This window comes from Manis pentadactyla, chromosome 14, assembly GCF_030020395.1.
Source record: "Manis pentadactyla isolate mManPen7 chromosome 14, mManPen7.hap1, whole genome shotgun sequence".
NCBI classification, from domain to species: domain Eukaryota; kingdom Metazoa; phylum Chordata; class Mammalia; order Pholidota; family Manidae; genus Manis; species Manis pentadactyla.
The window spans coordinates 20,023,690-20,040,027 of NC_080032.1; the positions used below are offsets into that span (position 1 = coordinate 20,023,690).

The following is a 16,338-nucleotide window of genomic DNA, read 5'->3' on the forward strand; positions in this document are numbered from 1 at the left end:
TTCATTCATTTATTCATGCCACAAATAAATTTTGAATACCTGCTGTGTGTCAGGCAGTGTTCTAGGTCAGGGGTTGGCAAGTTTTTCCTGGTAAGTGTCAGATAATAAATATTTTTGACTTTGCACACCCTGCCAGCCCTGCTGCAACCATTTAACTCTGTAGCTGTAGAGTAGAAACAGCCGTGGGTAGTACAGAAATGAATGGGCACGGTCATGTCCCAGTAAAACTTTATTTATAAAAACAGACTGCAAGTTGGCTTTGCCCACAGTCTGTAAACTTGCTGACATTGTTCTAGGTGATAAAAGTGTATCTAGGTATAAAAGTGAACAAGTCATCCAAAGTCCCTACCCTCGTGGAGTTTCCACTCTGGGGAGAGGAACAGAGAATGAGCAAATAAATAACTGTGTGAATAACGCCAAGAGATTTTAAGGACCATGAAGTAGAAGGAAACTGGATGAGGAGGGGATGTATAGATGGTTGGGGCAGGCTGGGCAGGGCATCCTTGGAGCAGAGGCTTGAAGGAGGAGAGGGCATGGTTCGAGTCAGCAGCCGCAGGAAGAGCAAACCAGGCAGAGGGAACAGCAAGTGCAAATACCCCAAAATGAGACCATACTGTTTGAGGAACAGCAAGGAGGCTGTGGCTAGAGCAGAGTGCAGGAGAGGACAGAGGTGGGGTGTGAGGACAGAGCAAACTAGGGCCACAGGAAGGGCGTGGGGCTTCAGCTGTGGTGGAGGAGACCTGAGGGTTTGGGGCAGAAGAATGACAGGGTCTGGCATATGCTTTGAAACAGCTCTGGCTGCCAGGTACAGAATGGACTGAGGTTGCAAGGGCAGAAACAGGGAGGCCAGTGAGGAAAGTGCCGCAATGATCAGCTAAGAGATGAGGGGACCTGGGACAGGGGCAGCAGTGGAGAGGGTGGGAACTGGTCCGATTCAGGATAGATGTTGAAGGTCGAGCTGACATGATTGTCTGACAGGGGCCACCCTGACCCAGGGTGGCTTTTCATCAACTTCTCCAGCAGCCCCCACCCACCTCCAAAGCAGTGGAAACAGCTGTCAAGTCTTCTTTTTTTTTTTTTTAAGAATTTAAAAAAACAGCCAACAATCTATTAACTCATCAATACCGAGCCCCGCCAATCTGTCCATCACCCAGGCTCCCGTCGATAACTCCATCTCAGGACTGACAAGGCGGAAGGGAAGAGGGGAAAATGAAATATTTATTATTTCTTAAAGGACAAAGCCCTTCCCCAAGGTGATGGTCTCAGGTTCAACCCCATTAAGGTTTCCACCACAGAAGTCTCCCTGACTTCTGCTGCCATTTCGGTAGGAGAGCCACACCCACCAGAAGAGAATATCCTCAGAGATATCTAGAAGCAAAGTTCTTTCATTTTAGATCTAGATTTGGGGATCAGACTCAGAGATTTCTATCACCTGCTACTTGTGTGAGCAAGGGAAAATTGCTTAACTTCTCTGGCCTCGGTTTCCCATCTGTAAAATGGGGATAACAATAGTACCTACCTCATGAGGTTCTTTTGAAGATCATTTAGCATAGTCTGTAACACATGGAAGAAGTCACTGTAACAGATATTTCCTGGGTGCCTCTTTGATCTGAACCTCAAAAGGTCAATAGGATGCAGTTATGGGAACTGCATATCAGGCAAGAGGAACAGCCCAGGCAAAGGTCCTGGGGGTGTGAGGAGTCCAGTTTTGAGGAGCTGTGCAGAACCTTGTGGGCAGAATCAGACAGATGTAGATAAATAAATTCCTCCCCTAGCACTAGAGACTGTAAGATTAGGTACCCCAGGATATAGAAATCAAAAAAATAGGACTTCTCTAATTTCGGATGAGGAAAGACAGAATCTGGGCCTGGTTGCTCTGCCAAGAAGTGAAGGCACCTGTAGCTATATAGGAAGTTTATAAGCAGGCAGATTGGTTTCTTCTTAACTTCAGGTGTTGAAATTAAGTTTGTAATTCTCAATTCATAGGGCATATAATCAACATTTATTTAGGCAAAGCTCCCCTTTTGCTTTTTATTTCATTATGATTTTCCCCTTTGTTCCTCTATGAGTCAGCTACTATTGAAATTAAGCTGCATAACAAACAACCTCGTAACCCCAGAGGCTCACGACAGTTTTTGGTGTGTTTTTTTTTGGTATTTGAAAAAATTTTTTCACACGTGTCAGTGTGCAGGTTGCTGTGGTTTGGCTGATCAGGGCTGAGCTCAGTGAGGTCGGCTCTGGGCTTCCTGAAGGGTGCAGGTCTGCTCCATGGAGCCCAGGCTGCAAGGGCAGCAGCTGCCTATGGCGTGAGCTTGTTGAGTAAATCATAAAGGTGCAAGAGAGAAGGACAAAAACCACATAAGCACATTTAAAGCTTTTGCTCGTGTCACATCTTTTAACATTCCATTGGTCAAGTCACATGGCTGAGTCCAAAGCCAAGGGGTGGGGAAGTGCACTCCACCACACTGAAGACATGGCAGAGGTGGAGAAGTATGATTCTGTAACAGCAGGGAGTGAAGAACTGATGACCATAATCCAATCTACCGCAATCCCCATTCACAATTTCCTTTTCCTCCCCACTAGAAGTGCCTACTCCAGTGTATGCCAGACAAATAGATAGACACATATATACACAGACACAGAGAGAGAGAGATACACACATATCATTAAAAATTTTAAGTGTTATTTTTATTTCATATTTTATTATTTACAATAAACTATTTTAAAATAGGCTTTACTGAGGCTCATTTTCATTCAATAAAAAGGTACCTGTTTTAACTATCTAGTTTGATAAATTTTGATAAAAGTGTACATTCCCATCACTTCCACAATCAAGACATAAAACATTTCCATCACCCTAGAGAAAGTCCCCTGTACCTCTTTGGAGTCAACGCCACCACCCCTGCTCCCATCTTCCCACCCCTATAGATTAGTTTCACCTGTTCTCAACTTTGCTGCAAATGGAGCCCTACCATGGGCAGTGTTTTGCATCTGTCCTTTTCCACTTAGCATGATGCTTCTGAGATTCATCCGTGATGTGGCCTGAATCAGGATCCACTCCTTTTTCATGCTGAGTAGGACTGCCCTGTACAGAGGTGCCACTGTTTATTATTCCAGTCAACTGCTGAGGGACTACATTACTGTTTGTAATTTACATAAGTGACACGGTTTTACACATCTTACTCTGTTTCTTACTTTTTCACATAAAATATATTTACAGCCGTCGTGTTGCTACATGCAGCTCTGGTTTGCTCTTCTGGCTTCTGCATGGCCACCCAGAACGTCCTCTTCCTCATTTCTTTACCCATTCACCTAATGAAGGATGGTCAGTTTGCCTCTGTTTGGCAACACTAACACTGCTGCAGTGATCAGCATGTTTCCTTTCATATCTGTGTGAAAGGTGTTCTAGGACTCATACCCAAAAATGGATTTCAGGGGCATGATGTATGCACATATTTAACATCAGAAGATACTGACATGCTGCTGCTCCTCACCAGCATGCCCCAGGGCTTTCCTTTCCCACATGCTCTCCAGCTCTCAGTGTCCCCAACATTCCGTTTTTTACCAATTAGGTAGAAAGACACTTTGCTTCATTTAGGTTTCAGTGTGTGTTTCTCAGATTATTAGTAATTTTTTTCTAGTAATCTTATCCAAGCTTGCTCTCGAGGTTGCAAGTTGGGCAGCTTTCCTTTTCTTCTTTTTCCTTCTTTTCTGGAACAACTTATAGAATGTGAGAATGATCTGCGCCTTGCTATTTATAGCACTCACCCAGAAGACCATCAGGGCACGGTCCTTCTTCTCTTATGGAAGGTGAGGCATTGACACCCTTGATCCCATATTTTGCTTTCCTGGGGAAGGTTTGATGCTACCTGTCAGATATGCATGGGCCAAAGAAGATACTGCTGTAACTGGGTGGCTGGGGAAGGGATAAGGGAAGGGAGAAATCAGGAATAGTGGCATTCACTGAGCTGGGGATCCAGAGATGTGGCAGGAGTGTGCAATATAGAAAGCAGGTTTAGCTCAGATTAAGAGCAACAAGGGAGAGAGATACGGGATGGGACTCTGAGGCTGTATGCTCTATGCTACATGCCTACATGTGAGCGCACATGTGTGTGTGTACCTAGTGACTCTTGGTATACCTGATCATACATTGTGTATATGTCTGTGCATATTACACCAATGTTTACTTGCATAGATGCATGTATGTTCCATGTGTACACATATGCAATACTATCCTTCATTTTTACCACAGCCTATTCGTACGAACTCTGTGTGTGTGCGTGTGTGCACACGTGCATTTTACAGTTGATTGTTATCTGAATATCACACTACATTTAATTTAATGCATTTATATCTATTGTGTTCTTGGTAAAGATGGCACACAGAATAGCAGAGCGTGTGTGTGTGGTGTGTGTGGGTGTGTGATGGGGAGGTATCACATACAGCATGTGTCATTACATAAACTCAGGATCTCATTATGTGGGTTTATTTGTTAAACAAAACCCATGCATCAATTGTGTTTGTGTACACACACAAGCGTGTGTGTGTAATAGGGTGTTACCCTGTATCTATTTCTACAGATCACACACTACATTTGCATGTTAGTGTCTGTCTATTGCACCCACATGGGCTCCTCTGCCCCCTCCCCAAGCCTGTTTGTAAAGACACCCAGCACAGTGTGGATGTGTGTGTGAATGTGTGTGTTTGCCTTTTATTTTGCTCACTGTTCTGTGACAACAGAATGCTTTCCCCCCGCTTACCTCCTCTTCCACATTGCAATCCTTCGGGGGATATCAAGGGCAAGCCAGAGAAGGGTTACCTGGAGAAAAGGGTTGCTAAGCAACCAAACACCCACCACCCCCAAGCACCACCAACCCAAAACTCCGTTCCAGGCCTGCAACCAGATTAGCATATTAATGAGGCTGTAATTTCCCCCGAATTGTCTGCTCGTACACACTCAACTCACAGCACACTGGCCCAGGAGTTTGCTATGCAAATAAACTGGTTTTACAGACTGCGACTTAATTAACTCATCAAGTTCATCCTCCTAACAGAAAAGGCAGACGAACTACAGATTAATGAACCTGTGTTTGCTCGCCCCTCTCTCTCTCCCCTGCCACAGCAAGCCGCCTTTCTCTCTTTATGGCCCGTTTCTCTTCCTTCTCTCCTGAGCCTGGTAGCTCCCGAAACCCACCTGGGATTCTTCTCCACCTTACTCTGGATTTTCGCCATCCAAGCCTGGTGCTTTCTCATCCCCTGTACGTGTGTGTGATGTTGGCGGGGCGGGGGGCAGGATGCTGCCTACCTGGAGGCCCCCGTCCCCGCACCCAGCTCCAGGGATCGAAGCAGCACAGGAGGTGATGCGGAGGCAGACGGCCAGAAATGAGGACACTGTTCCTTTAACGAGAGGAAAGCACAGGCTTTATTTTTGACACACGATTCGTAGTTTAGTATGAGCCCTGATATTCAATCAGCTGAATACAGAGTCTGGAAGAAGAGGCATTCTCCCTGCCTGCGTGTTAATTAGAAACGCCAGTCCTGGCTGCCGCCCACACTAATCAACTTTCTCCACGTTTTGATGGAAGACACACACCCAGGAGGGGTCTCTGCAACTCTTGGAGGAGAAGTTGGAAATGTCCTGGGTGCAGGAAGCCCCTTAGAAGGGAGTGGCTTTGAATACTGAACCGTTACTCCTTAAATCTCTTTTCTTTTCTCTCTGGCTTCGCCCTTCACTGAGGTCTGAGGGTAGCGTCACCTCCTCCAGGAAGCCTTTTCTGGTTGATAAAATTCAATGAATGGATCCAAACCTAGAAGATAGTCCTATGTTGGAAGATCAAGACATTTGACCCCATTGTCTGACCTCCATATAAGACAGGACCTTCCACAACTTCTCCAGCGCCACAGATGTACTGCTTAATGACTTTCTGCTCCCTCCCCCGGCTTCCCTGCCCAAGTACAGGCCTCCTCACAGGAATTACTGCCTGCTGTCTGATTTCCTTCCAACCAGCCTTCACTGCACCACCAAACAAGCAAACCAGGCTCAGACACCATGGATGGCTCCCCATGGCCCTCAGGACAAAGTCCAAATGTAGCCTAACATTCAAGGCCATCTGTGATCTGGCACTACCTTAACCTCCCCCAGTTTCTCCCAGCACCTCAAATGTAAAGAATGTAAGAATCACCTGAAGCCTTTGTTACAAGTTAGACTCCTGCCTGCCTCTGAAGATTCTGTTTCTATAGGTCTGGAGTGTCCCTGGAGTCGGCATCTTTAGCCTGCATCCCAGGTAACAGGTGCAAATGGTACTCGGCCACTCTGTGGGACTGGTCCCTTCGCTCATCATTCTGTGAGCTCAAATACCTGCCTTCCACCTCTGCCTGATTAGACCCACCTGAACGAAGCCCAGGGTCAGGACTGGCCCTCCTTCTCCAAGGGTCACCTTGACTTCTCCCACCTGGTGATCCTCCCCAGCATCCCCTGCCAGGGAGGCTGCTTGGACAATAGCAAGTGGGGGCTCTTCCCATGGACGCCCCAGCCCCATAGGTCCACTCACCCTTCCTGCCTGTAGCAGTGGGCGCCTGTGCAGTCTTTGAGGCAGTTGTGTGTAACTTCATATGCTGGTTCAAGGGGCGTTGGATATTCTTTTTCACTGTTCTTCAAATCCAGGTTTGAAAATTAGGGGAAAAAATTAATTCTCCCAAATAGTTGCTTACTGCCAATTAGTAAAGATCTTGAGTGTAAATAAAATGACAGTTCCAGAGTCCAACTTCCTGGGTTTGACCACCTTCCCTATCTCACCATCTGTTTGCTGTGTGACCTAGGGCAAGTGGCTTCCCCTCTCTGTGCCTCAGCTTCCTCATAAGCAAAGTGAGAATAATGACAGTATTATAGAGGTGGGAATGATATTTTAAAACATCCACAGAAAGAACTTGAGACACCCAGAGAGTGGTCAGTTACTGTCAGTCTGTTACCGTGGTTAACTGTATACTGTTTACCTGCTGGTTGAAATCCAAGGGGCGCTGAGAAAGTTCTGCTGACCAGGTGTTTTGGATTTGGTTTTACTCACAGGTTACTCCTCCTTGCACCAAATACAGTGCCTTGGCACATAGTAGGTGCTCAACCAGTGACTGTTTAATTAAAATGGAAACTGAACACTTCTGGGGTGCAGAAAAGATTCCTTTATGCATCCAGGCAGCTCTTACACTCACACATGCTTAAAGAAACACACACAAAAAACACGTTCAGACAGACACAAAGACAAACACATAGAGACACAACTAGACACACACACACACATAGATAGACATGCTTAGACATACACAAATATAGACAGGCACACACACAAAGAAGAAAGACACGGATACACACAGGAACACAGAGTGACACACACAGACACGCTCTCCCACGCACACACACAATGCCAGTCTGTTTTGTTCTCTCGCGCCAGAACCAGAGGCAGTGGCCACGGCAGCCGCTGCCTCCGCCTCCATCACAAGCATGCATTTATTTGAAGAGTGTCAGGAGGTCATTCCTCAGCTAAATAGTGTCAATCCCATCCTCTCCGTCTCCTCCTAGGACCTATTCCACGATCCATTCATCATGCTCGTATCTCCAGCCGCAGGGCCTCACATGGGTGTCCCAGGAGCCCCTCCCACACAGCAGGGCAGCCACAGTGGTCTGGGAGGCCGGCCTCCATATCCCTGCCCCTGCTCAGCGATGACTGCCCCCAGCTTACAGATGAGAAGGCAGAGGCTCCGAGAGGAGAGCAGCTTTTGCTCATTCATTCATGCAAGATGAGGTTGACCCATTTGGAATTGCCATTTTTGAAAGGTTAAGAACAGTCAAATACTAGCAAATTCAAATGGTTCATCGAAATATTTAAAGAGTAGTGGTCCCTTATAATGATATGAGATAGGCCTGCAGATACTCAGGCGGACAGCCTGGATTTTATTCACGTGTGATGGGCACCACCATCACCATGAACTTATATCATGTTTCCAAGGTATAGGCTCAAAAGAATTCAAAACAGGGACTCAGATGGATACTTGAATGTAAATGTTCACAACAGCTGTATTCACAATAGCTCAAAGGTGAAAACACCCAAGTGTCCGTAAACAAATGGATAAACAGATGTGGCCCATCGATGCCATGGAATAATATTCAGCCATAAAAAGAATGACATTTTGGCACATTCTACAACAGGGATGAACCTCAAAAACATCATGCTAAGTGAAAGAAGTCAGACACAAAAAGACAAATGCTGTACAATCCGCTTAAAGTGAAACACCTAGAATGGTCAAACCCATAGAGACAGAAAACAGAATAGAGGTTGCCAGGAGTTGGGGGGAGGGGGCCATGGGGAGTTACTGCCTTAGGGGAAGAGCTCGTTTCCAATGATGAGGAAGTTTAGGAACCAGGGAATGCTGATGGTTGCACAACATTGTGAATGCACCAAACAACACTGAATTGTACAATGAAAAATGGTTAAATGCTAAGTTTCTTGTTAGATTTATTTTACCACAGAGAAAGAAGGAAAGGAAGAAAAAGAAATAAAGGAGAGAGAAAGGGAGAAAGGAAGAATGGAAGAGAAAAAGAGAGAGGAAGGAAGGAAGGGAGGGAGGGAAGAAGATCTTCTGGATGGAGAATGGAAGGAACAAGAATGGCAGCAGGAAGGCCACTGTGAAGTCCACTGCCTTTGTCCAAGCAAGAGACCATAGTGACCAGGACACTTTACCTGAGGTGTCCCAGTGATGATGTCAGAACTGGGGTTCAACCCCAGGACTTTGGCCCCCATACCCTTCCCTGTGGCAGAAACATCCAACTATGGGGGTATCACCAGCAGCCTGGTGCCTGAGAGCATGGGTTTCAGGTCTGAGAACTTGTGTTCAGATTCCAGGTTGGCCCCTCCGAGCTGTGTGACCTTGAGTTGGTGACCTCATCTCTCTGGGCCTCAGTTTCCTCATCTACTGCCTGGGAATTATGACAGCACCTACCTACTCCAGGGGTTGTTAGGAGATTCGTTGGCATAAGGTAAGTGAAGGGCTTGTCCCGGAGCTGGTCACAGAAAATCCTCCAGAAAGACTGCTTAGCTGCGTCATTGCTTGAGGCTATGGATTCCCACCTGGGTTCTCTCCTTTCTCCTCCCTTTTGCTCCCCATTCCTCTCTCCCTCACATTTCCTCCTTTCTTCTTCTTTTCCCATTTCCTCCTCCTTTTCTTCCAGGATGGGTTTCATGGAAATGCAAACTGTGAGGTCCCAGGGGCTCCCCACTCAGTTTAATGCAGCATCTTGACATTCTTAGTAACTGTTGCATGAGGGGCCCCTCATTTTCATTTTGCACCAGCTGGTCCTGCCATTCCCTTGTCTAGACTCTTAACCACAAAGAGAACCTCTTTGCCCATTTCTGGTTTATAAAAAAATAGATCTAGAACTCCCAGCCAGAAGGAGCTGTACCCACTAGGCCAGGACAAGGCCTGTTCCTTTCTAATCTTGTGATCCATCCCCTATTTAAAACTCTCTTCCTAGGAGAATAACAAAGGTGGAGGGGGTGATGCTAGGACAGCAAAGGAAATACTCAGGTTCTCTCTAGCTTTCTCCCCTCCTCATTCCAGAGACAGTGGGCTGCCCTGGGGACTGAGGTCTCTTGGAAGAGAGACCGCTGGCAGGAGGCAGGCCTCAGAGGTTCCCTTGTCTGGAGAGTCTCTAAGCTGGCTGCGTATCAGAATCACCAGGAAAACGAATTGGAAAAGTAGATTCTCTGGCCCCACCACCACCCATGGTTTCTTATGGCTCCACTTCAGGTGGATAAAATCCAGACTCTCCACAGGACCCCCTCTTTCCCACCTCAAGTCCTACACATGCCCCTCGTGCCAATGCCCCACCACCACACGTCTGCACTTCATATTTATTCTGTCAGGAACACTCTCTCCCCAGATCTTTCCATGGCTGGCTTTGGTCTCAGCTTACATATCACCTCCATAGGTCTCAGTCTAAAGCAGATCCCCAGCCCCTGTTGATGTCCATCAATTACCTGAGTTGGTTAACTTTGAAGCCCAGACCACAACACAAAGATACCTTATTTATATCTTATTGTCTGTCACCCCAATGAAAATGTGAGCTACATGAGAGCCAGGACTTTATCTGTCTCATCACTACAGAGGCCTCGCTGCCTAGCCCAGTGCCTGGCACATAGCAGATGCCCAATAAACATCAGCTGTATACATGAATGAATGAATCTGGGTTTTCAGTAAGTGCTTTGGTGATCTGCGGGCATCTGGGAACCAGTGGTCCTGTAGGTCACTGTTGGAATGTCCTCTACATCCCTTAGCCTTTTCTTTTATCCCCCTATGGCAGGAGGCTCATCCCCTTTTGCAACAGCCCAAACAGTGACAAGACTGGCCTTCTCTGGATGCTAAATCTGCTTGCTCATAATTTCCACCCACTGGTCCTTATTCAGCCCTCAAGGCCGCTCTGAACAGACCTAATTCCTCTGTCAAACAACAGCCCTTTACAAACCTTCAGGTCTTCAGGCCACACTTCCCCAGGCCTTCCAGCAAATCTCATTTCTAAGCTCCACTTCTCCTAAGGGAAGACCAGGATCTACTTGAAGTAAGCCTGGTCTGGAATCAGACACCTCCCATTTGTTTTACTTTGTCATCTGGCTTGATCTCCAAAATGTTCCACCATGAACTTAGATTCCTTCCACAATCAGTTAAACAGAGAAAAGTGTTAAAGAAGCAATGCTATTCAAAGCCACGGCCCTGGGAGCTCTCACTCCTTCCACACCACACCAACCACACCCCAGAAATAAAACAGGTTTCCTTATGGTCCCAAAAGATACTGAGTAATGAGGACGGAAAGTCACAGAAAATGCAGAGATGGAAGAACCCATCTTCAAGGTCCTTATAGTCTGGTTCCAAAGAAGAAAAGAAAAGCTATGAGTTCCTCGAAGATCTTTGCATCCACAACAAATTACACTCAAGACCTGACACATCTTTATCTCCTAAAGGTCCTAAAACATCCTGGTTTATGAGGTCCACTCAGGTGAGACTGGCTTTATGCAAACCTCAGACCAGCTCAAACAATCAAACAACATGGTTCTATGAAAGATGGCATGAGACACTATTGCTTTCAGTTCAGGAATTTTCAGCACTAAGTCCCAGCTGAGTTGTTGGGAAAAGCATGTTGGATCAAAATAGAACAGGGTAAAAATTCAAAAATCTCTTTCTGATCATTTGGACATTGTTGGTGCTGATGTGACCAGGACCTCAGTTCCCAGAAACCCTGAGGACCCAGTTCCTCTGCAGGAAGGCCTTGGAGTGAGTTGGGTTTGGCGATCACACAAAGGTCCTCCTAGGAGGCCATGAGGCTCTGGTGCCCCCAAAGGAAGCTCTCAGGCTGCCTATGGGAGAGGCCCCTGGAAAATAACCCATCCCTACCCCAGGCCATTTTCTGATGCTTTTTACCAAGCCTTCAAGAAGTGAGCATTAGCTTTGGTCGCTATACCCAGAGAAGCAACTGGAACAGTGGCTTGTCAGGCAGTAGTGTTCAGTCACTCAACAGGAGCTGTGGCTCCAGGGAGGGAGTCAGAGGCATAGCTGCTCGACCTTGCTCTGACCTCCCATCAGGGATCCCCATTGACCAAAGCCAAGCAGAGGTCAGAGGGAAGACAGTCCATGGGTGCTGTCCACGTCAGTCAGCCTCCTGGAGCACAGAGTGGGTGAAGAGCGAATCCAGAGAGCACATGGAAGACCCCCTCACACTGAGTTGGAGGGGTCTATTCAGTGGGGAGCTGGGTAGATGGAGCTGACATTCAGGACCCAGGTCTTGAGGTCCTCTCCTTAAACTATGAGATCCTTGAAGATCTTTGCATCCACAACACACTACACTCAAAGCCTGACACGTATTTATCTCCTAATAGGTGTTTGCTGATTGACCCATTGCTGAGTTCTCTCTCCAGCCTTGTACACACATGCTCAGTCTCAGGGAATATCTATTTCTTTGTTGATGAGGTTGCCATCTCTCCTTGGTCCAAGCCCTAGGTGAGAACAGTGATGGAAAACAACCCTCAGTTCCTGGGCCAACTCCACCAAGCCCACCCATGACTTTCTTCTGGGCTCCCCATTCCTGGAGAAGACTGGGTTTCTGGTCGGCCTCCCCTCTTTATGATCAATTTTCCCTCAGAAGGAAACAGAACTCTATGTCTGCCAAATATAAATCATTATTCCTCAGATAGCTCCAACACAATTTTCCAGGGAGCTCTGGCAAGTGTAGATTAGGCTTGGGACACATAATTCCCAATTCAAAGACTGAGGGCCGAAACAGGGAGATTCGGTAACTTTCCCAAGACCACAGCAAATCCAAAGGCAGAACCAGGCCTCCTGATGCTGAACGTGGCTTGTGCCTGGCACTATCCAATCTTCCCTCTGCCTACACTCGGCAGAGTTTGCCTCTGAAAACCCTGAGGGTGTCAGATTAGAAAAGTCTGAAGAGTGTAGAAGGGTAAAGAGACTTGCCCATAGCTCATGCATTTCCACTGGAATTTCTCCTCTCCCCCACTTCTGGATTTCTCCAGGGAACATGTGCAATCAGCATTCACTCTATGTATCTACACCAATGAACATGGTCACGGCAAACTCTTCCTTCCTGGGGCATTTCGTATCTTCTCCTGGTTTCATATTTAATCTTTTCTGAGGAATTCCTGGGGCAAGCACTGGTCTGATTCATCTCCCTGCCCCCAGCCCCTCACATATTGCCTTGATCATGGAAGGAGCTTAATAAATGTCTGCTGATTGGTTCTGATCCTTCGATGAGGTGGAGAGGCGAGATCATTGGAGGAGGGGAAAGACCAGCCATTGACTGGATAATGCCTATGGCCCTGGATTACCCTTTGGAAATCTGGACTTCTGTCCCTACCTTCTTTGCCACCATGTGGAAAATACCGAAGCAGCCATCTGCTCCGGGTCTCAGGTGCCTGTAAAGTGGTAGTAACGATAGAAAGAAGGGCTTGAGATTTAGACAATCAGAATTCACATTAAAAGACTCACTCCTGTCATCAAGTAGAGGTGGGTGGGCAATCTGCTGCTCTCTCTTCTCTCCTCTCTGAACATTGTTGAGATCAGAGCCCAGCAAAGGGCTACTGCGATCTACAGTGGAGAATGATCAGTTCAAATAAACACACTCCAGTCAACCAATGCAGGTTGGCTGGGGTGTGTTTTTTTGCAGGGTGGTTGATCCATCTGCTCCACTTCACAGACTCCTGCCCAGAGAGGGAGAATGTTTCCCCAAGCTCATATAGCAAGGGAGTGACAGAGTCAGGCAACTTGATGTTAATCAAATAAAAACATTACTGTTGGAAGAGTGTATTGGTGAATTAGCATCAAGCAGCTCCGAATTCAATCTTGGCTTTGCAAGTTACAAGTTGTAAAAGGCTGGAGAACTTCCCAGTTTCCTCATCAGTGAAATGGGTGAAATAATAGCACCTTCTCCAAAGATGCATGTAAAGCGCTTTGCATGGTTCCCAGCACGTGCAATCACCACAGAAGTTGTTGCCACTGTTTACTTTTCAAAATGTCACTAGTAATGCTAGTGGTGGAATGCCTCACACTGAAGCAGACCAAGCTGGAAGATCTTTTAGACAATAGGACTTCTAGTGCCCCTCAAAGCTCACACACATCTGGTCCAGACCACCCAGTCACCTGTGCCCCAGCCCCACCTGCAGATTCTACTGGGACATGGCCAGGTGGGGAGCTATGTGCAATAGCTGGATCAGCTACTTCCAGAGAGGAACCTGACAGCATCTTTAAAAACAAAGCCTTCCCAGTTCTGGTTTCATGAGGCCTCAAACATCCTCAAGCCTCTTGGAGAGAAGGAGAAAGGCAAAGAGGTTTGAGAGGTCAGGAGAGCCCTCTGGAGAAGTTCATGAGGCTGCTGGCCCTGGGGCTCTGGCTAGCTCAGGCTACCAATTGGCTCAGGAAGGAACGGGTGGGAGCTGGCTGGCGGACACACACACACACACACACACACACACACACACACACACACCAGTGGGGCCGTTAGTGCAGAAGGGGCTTGGGAGTCAGGACCCTGACTCTGGGTAGTGGAACTAGGGCTTCCTGCCAGTCACAGGGTATAAGGCAGGATTTCTCCACCTCCACCATTAAGATTTTGAGCTGAATAACTGGGGTTGGAGGAAACTGTCTTGTGCATTGTAAGGTATCAAGCAGTATCTCTGATCTCTACCTACTAGATGCCCACAACACACTCCACCCAGTTGTGTCAGCCAAACATGTCTCCAGATATTGCTAAATGTCCCATGGGGATAAAAAATCACCCCTGTTTGAGAACCAGAGATGTAAAGGGAGCTTCCCAGAAGAGAAGGAAAAAAACAGACACCCAGGTTAATAGAAGGGGAGAGAAAAGGGAAGGAGAGCAGAGATATCTGCTGACTTAAAAATAATAATAAAAGGACTTGACCCCTAGCAGAACACATCAGTGGCCCCAGGGATCTGGACCAGGTAAGAGACCCTATGTCTTCCTCCTCCATTCTGAGGGCTTACCCCTCATTTTTCTTAGTAAGTGCATGATTCTATCCTGTAAATATTTATTGATTGCTTTTTGTAGACAAGGCACTTTCATACATTCATTCCAAACAATTATTCAACACATCTGGGCTGTTCTTGTTATTACTTATATTTCATCACTAGTAATTAATAGCAACCATTATCGATTGGACACTTACCTTGTGCCAGGCACTGTGTTAAGCACTTTACATTTTTCATCTCATTTAATTTTCACAATAACTCCATGAGTGTATTCATTTCTTTTCTCATAATTATCTCTCTTTGTTTGCAAATAAAGAAAACAAACCTCAGAGAGATTAAGTAACTAAGACAAAAGCACCTAATTTCATATGCTTTGGGGGGAATGAGTGAATGAATGAACAGCCCAGGAGTCCATAGCTCTTCCTCCTCCTATGTCCACAGTAATGTGGAGAGGTTGTAAGGAAATTTGTGTTGGTGGTGGGTCTCCCCTGCTAGGCTGTGAGCAGCCTGGCGGCCAGGGGAAAGGTGCTTGCTCACAGCAGCAACTGTAGCCTCTGACAGAGTGTTTGGCACACAGTAGGTGTCCAATACATGTTTACCAAATGAGCAAACAAAGGAAGGTGCTTTGCATACGTCTAATTTACCTTTATAAACACCACCTCCTAGACAGCACAGGCCCTGCCCCATAATAGGGGCTCAATTTTATTGTGTTTTCTTCAAAGACTACAAGATAGGTTCTGGAATCCTGGGGCTTCCCAGGAATGGAGGCGGTCTGGCAGATCTTACTCTAGATCAGTGGTTCTCAATCAGGGGTGATCTTGTACCCCCAGGGACATTTGGCAACATCTAGAGACATCTGGGTTTTCACAACTTGGGGGAAGTGCTATTGGCATCTAGGGAGCAGAGGCCAGCAATGCTGCTAAGCATCCTTTCACGTACAGGTTACATAAACTCCCCCACAACAAAGAGTCACCCAGCCCAAAATGTCAATAATGCCAAGGTGGATAACCCTGCTGTTGATGGACATACCAGCAGATGAATACAACTGGGAGTTGTTACAGATATTTGGGGATAAAATGCTATGGAGTCACGTGGCTGTTCATTTGCTCATTCAGAACACCTGTATCAAAACCTTCTGCTCTAAGGAAACCGTAAGAAAGGGCAGGTAAGGGAGACAGAGGTGAATTCAGCTCAGCCCGACTCTGCCGAGTTTACCAGATCCCTGGGACAGGCAATGCCAGGAAAGCTGGGTAGGAAATGAGTGGTTTATGCATTCAGCCAAAGGGAGAAGAACCCAAAAAGAGGGAGAAGGAAAACCGCCTTGGAGTTACTCAGAGAAAGGGAGACACTTCATGTGATTTTTTCCACTGTGTGTCAGTGAGACGCACGGACATGGGGAACAACATTGAAAGAAATACAGCTTTCAAAGCTGGGCCCTTTTCTAAGTATTTCTGCTTCTGTTCACAGCTAACATTTGTACATCATTTTAAAGAAGGCTTCACACCCAACAAAAACAAATAAAAATCACCCTCCAAGGCATAGACCCGTTTCTCCATCCCAATTTGATCCTATATCTGACCTGTGGAATCCACCTATAGACCTCTCTTAGGGTCCATAGGCAAAGTTTTCTTTCTTGCTTTTTCCAAGCTGAGACCCCCACCTAGCCAACTACTCCATTTGCAGAGCCCAGAAGATAGGCAAATGAAGTTCAGTCTCTTCTCAGCTTTGCCCATCCATCTCCGTTCACTTCCGTAGCTCGTTTATTGTCTCTGTGCTCATCCATTATTCATTCAGTCA

General features: G+C 46.6%; 1 long non-coding RNA gene across 1 annotated transcript; it reads right to left on the reverse strand.

The window, feature by feature from the left end:
• Positions 1-2,744: 2,744 nt before the first annotated feature.
• LOC118934188 (uncharacterized) lies at positions 2,745-6,924 on the reverse strand. Its single transcript, XR_005033363.2, has 4 exons — positions 6,552-6,924; positions 5,195-5,397; positions 4,761-4,819; positions 2,745-3,312 (listed from the first exon to the last, which is right to left on the reverse strand). It is a non-coding gene; the product is annotated as an uncharacterized LOC118934188 (long non-coding RNA).
• Positions 6,925-16,338: the final 9,414 nt, after the last annotated feature.